Source organism: Marmota monax, unplaced genomic scaffold (assembly GCF_021218885.2).
Source record: "Marmota monax isolate L192 unplaced genomic scaffold, Marmota_monax_Labrador192_F-V1.1 WCK01_AAM20220418_F8-fsc00042, whole genome shotgun sequence".
NCBI classification, from domain to species: Eukaryota; Metazoa; Chordata; class Mammalia; order Rodentia; family Sciuridae; genus Marmota; species Marmota monax.
This window is the reverse complement of record NW_026693008.1, coordinates 14,395,326-14,407,665: the sequence shown is the minus strand read 5'-3', so window position 1 is coordinate 14,407,665 and position 12,340 is coordinate 14,395,326. Positions and strand designations below refer to the sequence as shown.

Here is a 12,340-nt window from a genome sequence, read left to right as displayed (position 1 = left end):
ACCCTAATGTCAATTATGAATTTTGTGATAGGGAAGCACCAACGAGGTCCTAACTAATGTACCACTCTGGTGGGGAATGTTGATTATGGGGGCATGTGTGGAGTAGGGAGAATATGGGAAACAATTGTATCTACTGTTCAATGTTGCTGTGAACCTAAAACTGCTCTAAAAATATACATATGTTTTCAAAGATATATAATGCCGGGGATGGGGGGTAGCTCAGTGGTAGAAGCACTTGCCTAGCATGTGAAAGACCCTGGGTTCAATTCCTAGCCCTGCAAATATGTGTGTGTGTGTGTGTGTTAAAGAGAGAGAGAGAGAGAGAGAGAGTATGTGTATGTATACACAAATGTGTGTATATTCATATATATTTACATATTTTATATATTATAATATATATATATATATATATATATATTAAAAGGAATTCTCAATTGGGACAAGGGTAAAATGAGAATAAGAATGATATGGTGAATAATAGTATATAATAACACTAATACTGTATAATAATGCTAATAATAGTGTTACAAAAGCATAAGAGATGGTCTTGTGTAAAAGATACTTATCATGTCACTATTTATAATAATAATAAATTGAAAACTAAATATATGTCTCACATGAAGAAACAAAATAAATTAAGACACATCTGTTTTATGAAATATACCATTGAATCAGATTTAAGATATTGGAAAATGTAGAAGCAATTCTCAGGTCACAAATTCATGTACTTCTTTATTTTATTGTTTGTTTTGTTTAATAGCTTTCAAGTGTGGAAACATAATCTAGGTTCTGTAGATGCCAAATGGGCAGGGCAGAATTCTTCCCGAGGTCTTGCCTTTTGTACTGGCATTTGCCCAGACATCCTCACTTCCACACAGCCTTCATTATTGCTCTGAGCAGGTCTGGGCTGGGCCATCCTTGTGCAAACAAAGAACACATTTCAAGGCCACCAGCCCACTGTGCTGCATCTAGGCTGCTCCTACCTGAGCCAGAATATTTTTTCTGCTCCTGCCCAGCTTTGAACAGTGCAGAAGGCCTAGTGGCAATGTATCACACTCATCTACTCACACTTCTTCTGATGTATGAAAGAAAAATCCCCAAGTCCTCCCTGAATTTCTGGACTGTCTCCAGGAATGTAGCATACAGACTCTCCTCTGTTTGATTTGGTGGATCCATCATTGTCTCCTGTGGGGCCTCAATCTGTTGGGGAAAAATTCAGCACACAAGATTCCATCTCAAGTGTTCAGCCAGTGCCTAAACTCTATTTGTTTCTTCATCTGACTCCTGATTTCTAACATTATGGATCAGTTTTTCCTGGTATTAAACCTAGTGTATTTGGAATTATATAGTAAATACTTTTACAACAAATCTTTTTTTCTCTCATTCAACATTTTATTTCTAAGGTTTATCAGTGTCATTCAATGTAGCAGTAATTTATTATTTGTCACTACTATTTAGAATTCCTTTGTACCACTGCATTTCATTTCTATAATAAAAGACTGACTAAAAGACTAAAGTTACAGGCATGAATTGTAATCCACAAATTCAGCTACATTTTTAAAAATGCTTTATTTTTATAAAACTGTACTTAATTTCTACTTAAATAGCATCTATCCTAACAGATAATTAAAACAATGTTTACCCACTCAGGCCCTCTTTCCCACCTGACACCTATTTAATTTCTGGAGAAGGAACTTACTAAAAAGGGACAGAGAACAACAAGCCAATTACTCTTAAAAATTTCTTCAATTTCCCACCAAATACAATATATATATGGTAATATGGTAATAAAAATCCTGTACAGAAAGAAGCACAAGTAAGTATATACTATATGTATAGTATGAAATATTGGTTCAAAAATTACTAGAGCCATATTCAGTGCAGCAAATAACTTAATCTTTTGAATGGTGACTTGGAATTTAGGCTGTCTGAATTAATATCAGATTCTGACCTCTAGTAGCCACACATACACACACACACACACACACACACACACGGATACTTGAATTGGCGTAGGTAGAACATAGCTGCACTGTACTTAAGTAGAGTCTCATTGTCCCTCCCAGACCATGAATGCTTGAGCTATGTGCCCATACCTTCCTTCTCCAGGAATTGTCCCTCATTTACTTACATGATGATGGTAATAATATCTATGTTTTATTGTGTCTTTGTGGTCACACTTTATTGGCCTACTTACATGAAACTGAGGCTGGCTAACTTGTTAACTTACCATTAAAAATAGGCCAATCAGAGTCCTTTGCCAGAACCCCACACAGCTTGTGCCAGTCCCTCTTGGGTGGTGAGAACACAAGATGGAAAACTGAGTTGCCATCCAAGGCCATTGCATCAGGAAGCTATTACTGCAGAACAACCACAAGGCCTCATAGGAACTTAAGAGAAAGTATTCATGAAGTTCATGCTTCTTTGAGTCTTTGAGAATCAATCAGCTGCTCTTGGCTAGGCCAAGGTGGGGGGTTGTTTTGCAAATGTCTTTTATTCTCTTTCTGGGATAAGTGTGCTAGCTATGGAATGTTCTTCTCATAGAGGAAGGTAAAAGAAAAATAAGGCAAGTGGAAACATGTGAGACCTCCTGAGATCTGGGCTCAGAACTTGAACATGTTAGATGATTCTTCAAGGGTTTCACATTTCTTTATATCTTGCTAGCAAAGCATTGACTGAACATGTTCCAAACTTCAGGTAACAAACAGCCCTGATAGCAGAGATATTATCACCTTCCAGATAAAGGGCCAAATTCACTTACATCTTCAAGGATAAAAATAATGTCTCCCTCTAGATCAAAAGATAAACAATTTACTGTTAGTATAGTCATAATAATGTCTTCCCCTGGGACAAAGGTCAAGCAGGCTTATTGTCCATTATAAAATATTTGGGTTCCCTAAACTTGAAGTTCTTCAGCTTGACATATCTACTGCAGATGTGGCAGCTACCTGAGCCCCTCTGAATCATCTCAATGGAACTTGATAGGGAGCAAAAGGGATTGAGGCAAACATGAAGTTCATGCTGTTTGGTGCATCATGAAAAAAAAAAGTCCTTTTCTCTGACACAGTAATCACATGTCTTCTGTCTGCATCCATGAAACAGTGGCAGGCTAACTGAATAGTTTACAAGTAGGGGAGAATCTCATAACCTTCATATGACTACTCTTAAGTCATACGAGTCTTTGGTGAGAAGAGTAGCAAAGTCACATGGCAAAAGATTCAGGATTGATGATGAAATCTGCTGCTGCTATCACTCTGGCCAGATGGAGAAGGCTATTCCATGGTGAGAGGGAAAGAAGCTTCAGAGGGAGAACAGAGATGAGAGCAAGACAGAGAGAGCGCTGTGGAGGCTTCTGAGCCTTGGCCCCAGGGTCTCTGACACTCTATCTCACAGCTTTATAGCCACTCTACCCAAAGTTTGGTTGTCTAACCTCCACTTTTATTACATAAGACAGCCCAGAAAGTTCTACACAAGTAGAACTTTCCTATAAAAGTTCTACTTGTGTAGACAAGTTCAAGTTGGGTTAATGTTTGCTTCTGCAGTAAGATTCTTAAATAATAAAATTTCACTCATCTTTGTTCTTCTTTATGATGTAGTACTTGGATCATCATAGTACCTGCTCCAGAAATTGTTTAATTGACTTGACTTATGTCTTACAACTAAGTAAGTGTAAACTCAGGTAGTTTCTGACATACACACTCTGTGTCAACATGTTTATCTATTATACATAACACTGATGATATGATAATTTGGAACTGGAGGTATCCTATAGTTTTCTGGTCCTCCACTCCCATCTATCACATATATTTATTTTAAAATAACAAAAGAGTGGGGCTGGGATTGTGGCTCAGCAGTAGAGCACTCGCCTAGCATGTGCGAGGCCCTGGGTTCGATTTTCAGCACCACGTAAAAATAAATAAAAATAAAGGTGTTGTGTTCATCTACAACTAAAAAGCAAATATTAAAAACAAAAGAATAAGTTAGAAAATTTTAAAAATAAAATAACAAAAGAGAAGCACTTCTATAATGGCAGAGTAAGAACTTCTGAAAACTTACTCTTCCATAATGCAACAAGAACACTGGAAAAAAACTGTCAAAATAGACTTTTTTTGGGGGGTTGGTTTCATTCACTTTATTATTATTTTTATATAAAAGCCCTATGTCGGAGCCACAGCTGGAGCCTGGGTCCTCTGTACAGAGACTGTGCTATGGGTTTTCACAAGATGGTCAGTGAATAAGGAGACTTGGTGAACACAGTCTCTTTCCAGAGATCAGGGGTCAAATAGCTGTATGTCTTGGAGATGGCATCAAAGGTGGCCTTGGCAAAATTGCCCAAGGTGGCAGTGCAGCCCCTGGCAGAAGTGTAGCAGTCATCAATACCAGCCATCATCAGTAGCTTCTTGGGTACAGGAGTTGAGACAATGCCAGTACCTCTGGGGGCAGGGATGAGTCATGCCAGCACAGAACCACAACGTCCTGTCACCTTGCAAGGGACAGTGTGAGGCTTGCCAATCTTGTTCCCCCAATAGCCTCTCCGCACAGGAAAGATGGAGAGCTTGGCCAGGATGGTGGCCCCTCGGATAGCAGTTGCTACCTCCTTGGAGCATTTTACTCCCAGTTCAACATGACCATTGTAGTCCCCAATAGCTACAAATGCCTTGAATCTGGTCCGCTGGCCAGTACGAGTCTGTTTCTGAACAGGCATGATCTTCAAAACCTCATCCTTGAGTGATGTCCCCAAGAAAAAGTCAATGATCTCAGACTCCTTGATGGGCAAAGAGAAGAGATAGATCTCCTCCAGGGACTTGATCTTCATGTCCTTGACCAGGCGGCCCAGCTTGGTGACCGGGATCCACTCCTTCTCTTCGGCCTTGCCTCCACGAGCCCCTCGGCCGCGGCCTCGGAGACTGCTGCCGAAGCCTCCGCGGAAGCCGCCGCGGCCACCCATTCCGGGGACCCCGGGGACCTCAGGGACCTCCCGCTGCACCGGCGTCATCCGCCATTTGGTGTTTGGAGAAGAAGAAGCCAAAATAGACTTTTTTAAGAACTCTGAAAATGAACAAAGGCTTTCAACAATCCAAGGAGCATTTCTTCAAGAAAAAATAATGGCTGAATCTTGACAAGGATCAAGAGCTCGGTGGCATTTTAACTTGATCTATTCCCATTCTTTTCTCCCTAGCTCCCCAATTACCTTGAAAACTAACAGCCTTGCTATGAAAACCAGCACCCGAGTAGACCCTAGTAATAATAATGTCTTCTAGAGAGGTTGGAACAAATTTGGGTTTCCCAAAAGCCCCATTCCTAGAGAACTGTCACTATTTGATCAGTCAACTCCCTGGAAAACTCCTTTCTCAGAGTTGCAGGACTCACATTTCCCAATTTTAAAACTTATATGGTGGGAACTTGTAGTCCCAGCTACTCAGAAGGCTGAGGCAGGAGAATCACTTGAGGCCAGCCTGGGCAACCTAGTGAACCCCTGTCTCAAAAAAAAAAAAAAAAAAAAAACAAAGAAAGAATTCAAAGGTATGGTTCTAGCATAATGATGAACATATAGACTGGTGAAATAGAACTACAAGTCCAAAATAAATCCTCATATTATGTTAATTGATTTTTTTTTACAAAAATGCCAACACAATTCAGTGAGGAAAGAATTATTTTTACAACAAATGATGGAACAACCAGACGTTCATATACAAATAAATAAATAAATAAATAAACTTGAATTCCTACCTCACTCCATTTATAAAAATTAACTCAAAATGGATTTTAAAGTGGGTAGATGATTTCAGTAGATCCTTCTCAAAGATGATATTCAAGTCACTCATCAGGACATAAAAAGATACACAGCATCATTAGTCATTACAATAATTAGAATAATTAGTCATTAGAATAATTGTACATATTTATTAGGTACAGTATGATAATTTATTACATGTATATAGTATATAATGCTCAACTCAAAATATTTAAAAATAACACACCGTAGCATATTCCTCTTATCTAGCTGTCTTTGTACCTGTTAGACAATCTCCCCCCATCCCTCCTTTTCTCTACCCTTGAATAGTGCTAATTTTGTCATTCAGTGGCTACCAAACAGGAAATCAATGGTGCCAACAAATATTGGTACAACCACCAATTTCTTCCCCCCTTGTTTTCTCCCCACCTTTGTTAATTAGTCATAGACTTGCCAGCTGTAAGTAAAACTGCTAGTTAATAGTTTTGTAGCATCTTAGCTAAAGACACCAACTTTTCCCTTTAAAACACCACTAATCAAACAAAATGAAAAAGAACTGTTTTGTGCCATGTACTTCTTTTATATGCTTTAAGCGTTTGTCTTTTCAGAAATCAAGGGGCTTTCTTTTTTTAACTTTTATTTTATTTTTTTTGGTATCAGTGATCAAGCCCAGAGCCTTACAGATTAATCATGTACTTTACCACTGAACTCCACCCTAGCCTCTGTATTACTTTTTTGTTTTTGTTCTAATCAGATATACATGACAGCAGAATGCTCTTCAATTCACTGAAATGGAGCACAATTTTTCACATCTCTGGTTGTACACAAAGTAAGGTCACACCATTTTTGCAATTATACATGCACCTAGGGTAACGATGACCATCTCATTCCACCATCTTTTCTTTTTTTTTTAATATTTCTTACATACATCACAATAGAGGAGTGCTTTACATTCATAATTTTTTGCATTGCAATTCTCAATACATTTTTATACCACAATTTATCAAATCTCTGCTTGTATATAAGATATGTTGACACCAAATTCCATCATCTTTTCGAAGGGCTTTCTTTTTAGAAGTTAGTGAATGAACTCTAAAGCAGTTTTACAATTTCCATGTCCTTCCTTGCATTTCTTTTTCAAATGCATAAACACACAGAGCAATGTATCTGTACAGAGCTGTAGATACCCAGAATCCTGAAAATGTGAATGTACTGTTCTCACTCTCCTCTTCCCATACCTACTCCTCATTCCTCAATTCCCAATGACATAGACACTTATTTTGACAACTTAGGAAAATCCAAGTAGAAACAAAAATTTATTTGAAGAGATTCATGTCAACATTATCACAGGGTACATGTTGCTTTCAATTATTAGTCCAAATCTGTCATTCTTCTATAATAGAAATATCCACCATCTTGTAATAACTTCACAAAAGGTGGAGAATATTCAGTTCCTGACTTTGGTCTGGACAATGTGAGAATGCACAGAGGCTGGAAATATGCTTGTGTGGCTGGGCTGTGATTTTGTGTTCTGGTAAACCACCATAAGAAGAATATATTCCAAGTAGTTGCTTCCCAGAATACAACGTATGGAGCTGACCTGAATTTAATCTGCATTCCAGAGGCTGGGACAGAATGCTACCCAGATAAGTTACAGATCATTAGCTTATATAGAATATTTAGATTGTTTTTTAAGTCACTGAATTTGGGGATGCTTTTTATATAGCATTATTGTGGTGATAACTCATCAGTATAAGTACGAACCCCACCCCCCACAGCACTTCTGCTACAAGAAAAGCAGAGGATCCAACCCTTTCGAGAAGAACTCACAGCAAAGGAGAGGGTCCAATAAAGTGGTTTGTGGTCTGACTCAGCCTCCTCCCTCATCTGGTGGGATCTATCTGAAGTATGTTTAGAGATGAAACCAGTGGAGGTGACCCAACATGACCTCATCACACAGAGTTAAATGCCAACTCCATAACATTTCAGGTAAACATCAGAACCTTTGTTAAAAGACCCCAAAACCCCAGGATATCTTCTCATTTGGACAATGATTAATTAACTTCTCTCCCTTTTTTGACAAAAGAAAAGGCACATTGCCCAAATCTCTGAAGACTAAACAGTGTTTGTAAAGCTATGTCTGACTGGTCTTCCCTGACAGGACTTCCAACCACTCCATTTTTAAAGCAGAAACAGGATGGGGAACAGATCATTGCACATGAGGCTAAGCTTATGGCAATGGGAGAGGCCAGTGAAGCCAAAGAATGTGTTCAAAATGGTTTGTCAAAGTGTGTGGTTGTGGGAGTGGGGGAGGGGTGTTATCAGAAGCTGGAGGGGAGAGAAGAGTGGGGATCCAAGCAAGGAAGACACAGAAGCAAGGAACAGTGGGTCACCACCCGTGGTGAAAAGTGGTCTGAAAACTTCCAGAAAAGAGGGGGAACCCCTCACCCCACTGGGCTTTCCATGCTCCATACAAAGATGTGGATGGCTCCCTCTAGTGGCATGAAACTTGGGCCCTTCAATAGGGGGGAGAGAATAGTTGGTGTCAAATTAGTTTAAAAAAAAAGTCATGGGCTGGGGTTGTGGCTCAAGTGGTAGAGTGCTCTCCTAGCACATGTGAGGTACTAGGTTTGATCCTCAGCACCACATAAAAATAAAATAAAGATATTGTGTCCACCTAAAACAAAAAAATAAATATTTATTTTTATGTATAGTATATGAATCTTATTTTATTAAATTTTTATTTATACAAGACAGAATGCATTACAATTCTTATTACACATATAGAGCACAATTTTTCATATCTCTGGTTATACACAAAGTATATTCATACCAATTAATGTCTTTATACATGTACTTTGGAAAATAATGTCCATCATATTCCACCATCATTTCTAACCCCATACCCCCCCCTTCCTCTCCCACCCCTCTGCCTTATCTAGAGTTTGTCTATTCCTCCCATGCTCCCCATCCCTACCCCACTATGAATCAGCCTCCTATCAGATAAAACATTCGGCATTTGTTTTTTTGGGATTGGCTAACTTCACTTAGCATTATCTTCTCCAACTCCATCCATTTACCTGCAAATGCCATGATTTTATTCTCTTTTAATGCTGAGTAATTTTCCATTTTGTATATATGCCACATTTTTTATCCATTCATCTATTGAAGGGCATCTAGGTTGGTTCCACAGTTTAGCTATTGTGAATTGTGCTGCTATAAACATTAATGTGGCTTTGTCCCTGTAGTATGCAGTTTTTAAGTCCTTTGGGATAGTCCAAGGAGAGGAATAGCTGGGTCAAATGGTGGTTCCATTCCCAGTTTTCCAAGAAATCTCCATACTTCTTTCCATATTGGCTGCACCAAATTGCAGCCCCACCAGCAATATATAAGTGTACCTTTTCCCCCACATCCTCATCAACACTTATTGTTGTTTGTCTTCATAATAGCTGCCATTCTGACTGGAGTGAGATGAAACCTTAGAGTGGTTTTGATTTGCATTTCTCTAATTGCTAGCGATGATGAACGTTTTTTCACATATTTGTTGATTGATTGTACATCTTCTGAGAAGCATCTGTTCAGGTCCTTGGCCCATTTATTGATTGGGTTATTCATTTTTTTGGTGCTTAGCTTTTTGAGTTCTTCATATACCCTAGATATTAGTGCTCTATCTGATGTGTGAGAGGTAAAGATTTGCTCTCAAGATGTAGGCTCTCTATTCACCTCACAGATTGTTTCTTTTGCTGAGAAGAAACTTTTTAGTTTGAGTCCATCCCATATATTGATTCTTGATTTAAATTCTTGAGCCAAAGGAGTCTTATTAAGGAAGTTGAGGCCTAATCTGGCATGATAAAGATTAGGGCCTACTTTTTCTTCTATTAGATGCAGAATCTCTGGTTTTATTCTTAAGTCCTTGATCCATTTTGAGTTGAGTTTTGTGCATGGTGAGAGATAGGGGCTTAATTTCATTTTGTTGCATATGGATTTCCAGTTTTCCCAGCACCATTTGTTTAAGAGGCTATCTTTTCTCCAATACTTGTTTTTGGTGCCTTTGTCTAATATAAGATAATTGTAATTTTGTGGGTTAGTCTCTGTGTCCTCTATTCTGTACCATTGGTCTACCAGTTTGTTTTAGTGCCAATACCATGCTGTTTTTGTTACTGTTGCTCTGTAGTATAGTTTAAGTTCTGGTATAGTGATGCCACCTGCTTTACTCTTCCTGCTAAGAATTGCTTTAGCTATTCTGGGTCTCTTATTTTTCCAGTGAATTTCATGATTACTTTTTCTATTTCTATGAGGAATGTCATTGGGATTTTGATCAGAATTGCATTAAATTTGTATAGTGCTTTTGGTAGTATGGTCATTTTGATAATATTAATTCTGCATAAAAAAATAGTCAAGTACCCTGCTCAAAGTAATTTTTCATATTTAATAAATGTGTTTCCTTTGCTTCTTTTCCCTAAATTTCTCTCCCTCTATATTTTACCTCAGTGCCTACAAATCTCATTTTTGACTCTTATTCTTCAAGGGACCTTCTGTCTCTTAAACCCTCTAAGTCTGCTAATCATCAATTTTGTTCCAGTCCTTAGACATCCAGCTTCCTGCTATACAAGCACTGGGTATTACTGTGTATCACAGAGAGAAAGCCAGTGTGGAAAAACAGCATTTGTTTGTGTTAATGGAAGATGCTAAAGAAACAATGAACATTTGTAATCTCTTGAGGTGAAAGTTAACCAAAAACATCACCAAAATTTGGAAACTGGTTTATTTTTTCTGGCAAAGAGGTATTGGAGAAAATTCAGAAGCTTAGGTATTGGGGAAAGTTTTCTTAATTCAGAAAGACCATCTCTGGACATGCATTGGTTTTCTCTGAGCAGGCTCTTACATCAAATGAGGAACATCATGTGGTCAATTCACTGTGAGAATGAAGCACTCTGGCAATTCTGGAAAGGCCAAGGGCAAGAACCACAGCTATTTCCAAGTTTCACTGATGATAAAGAGAGGATTCCAGTCCAAAGAGCTACCCAAAGTCTGCCAAAGGGAGGAATACCAAAGAGCAGATGGACAACAAGCTCCAAACAGTGATAAGAATCATTAGGCTGGGAATATAGCTTAGTTGGTAAGTGCTTGCCTACCATGCACAAGGCCATGGGTTCAATCCTCAGCATAACAACAAAACAAAACATTATTTATTCTCACTTGCTTTGTACTCTTCAATAAATTTTATTCTCTCAATAAATCTCTGAGGTGGATATTATAGATGGGGAAAATAAAATTAAGAAAAGTTAAACAGGTTGCCCAAAGTCACTGAGCAAGTAAGGGGCACAGTACAAATTTAATCCAAGGCAATTTCACTTGGCCTTAGCTCTGAACCATTGGACTGAACTTCCTCCCTGGACCACTGTTAGGGGTCAATAGTATCCTTACCAAAATTCACAGGTTGAAGTCCTAACCCCCAGCACTTCTGAATGTGAATTTATTTAGAAATAGGGTCTTTGCAGATGTAATTAGTTATGATTAGATCATACTAGAGTAGGGTAGTCTCATTATCTAAGATGACTGGTGTCTTTACATAAAAGGGGAACTTGGACACACACGGGAGAAGGCCATGCAAACATGATGGCAGAGAGCTGGGTCATGCATCTGCAAGCCAGGGAACACCAAAGACTGCCCATAAACCACCAAATGCTAGGAGAGACACAGGAACAGATTCCCTCACTACCTACAGAAGGAATCAATCCTGCTGATGCCTTGATCTTAGATAATAATTTTCTATTGTTTAAGGCACCCAATTTGCAGCATTTTGTTATGGCAACCCTAGAAAACTATTTTAGTCACTAATCCCAAGTGCATACGGAAGAAAGAAAACAAATATAAATAGGTCAAGTCACAGTGTTTAGGAGCAATGAACCAAAAGTTTAAACAAATGTTTGGGCTTCTACCAAAAGAAGACATATGTATCTTGAACTTGACTCTTTAGAATATTCTCATCTGATCTCCCTCGGGGCTAGGGAAGCAAGAAAGACCTGTGGCTGCACAGTTATTTTTCATCCCTGGGGGTCCAGAACAAATTCACTACTCCCTGCCCATTAATCCTGAAGAAGGAATGTCATCTGGACATTGACTCAGAACACACTTCTTCCCTGGCAGGTGACATCAACTAGACACAGGGCAGCAAGAAAGAGTCTGTCCATGGAGCCCAACTGAAACACACAGCTCTTCATATCAGCTCTCCTTAAAATGAGGATTGACTACATATGAACTCTAAGTCCCCATCTCCTCTAAAATTTCTGCTCGGTCACTGGCTCAAGTCAATACCTTGTCTTTTATTAACTCCATTATTATTATTATTATTCAATACTCATGCACACATTTTGTCTCTACAAATCATCATTAGTTCCTAAGGGCAGGAGTTGTGAATTCTATGCATTACAGTAACCCTTCATTTTCCCCATTTTTTTCCTTGTCAATAGAATCCTAATTTTGTTCAGGTTGTCAATGTACCTAATTTTGGACAGTGAAGTCTATAGGTAAATCTGCTGTGAGGGCTTATAGGAAAGCTTTTGCCTCCCTTATAAGATGTAGGCATAGCTGGTGTTGCCATTT

At 38.6% G+C, this 12,340-nt stretch overlaps 1 pseudogene; it reads right to left on the bottom strand.

Moving 5' to 3' along the window:
- Positions 1-4,157: 4,157 nt before the first annotated feature.
- On the bottom strand, positions 4,158-5,003 carry LOC124098207 (small ribosomal subunit protein uS5-like; annotated as a pseudogene).
- Positions 5,004-12,340: the final 7,337 nt, after the last annotated feature.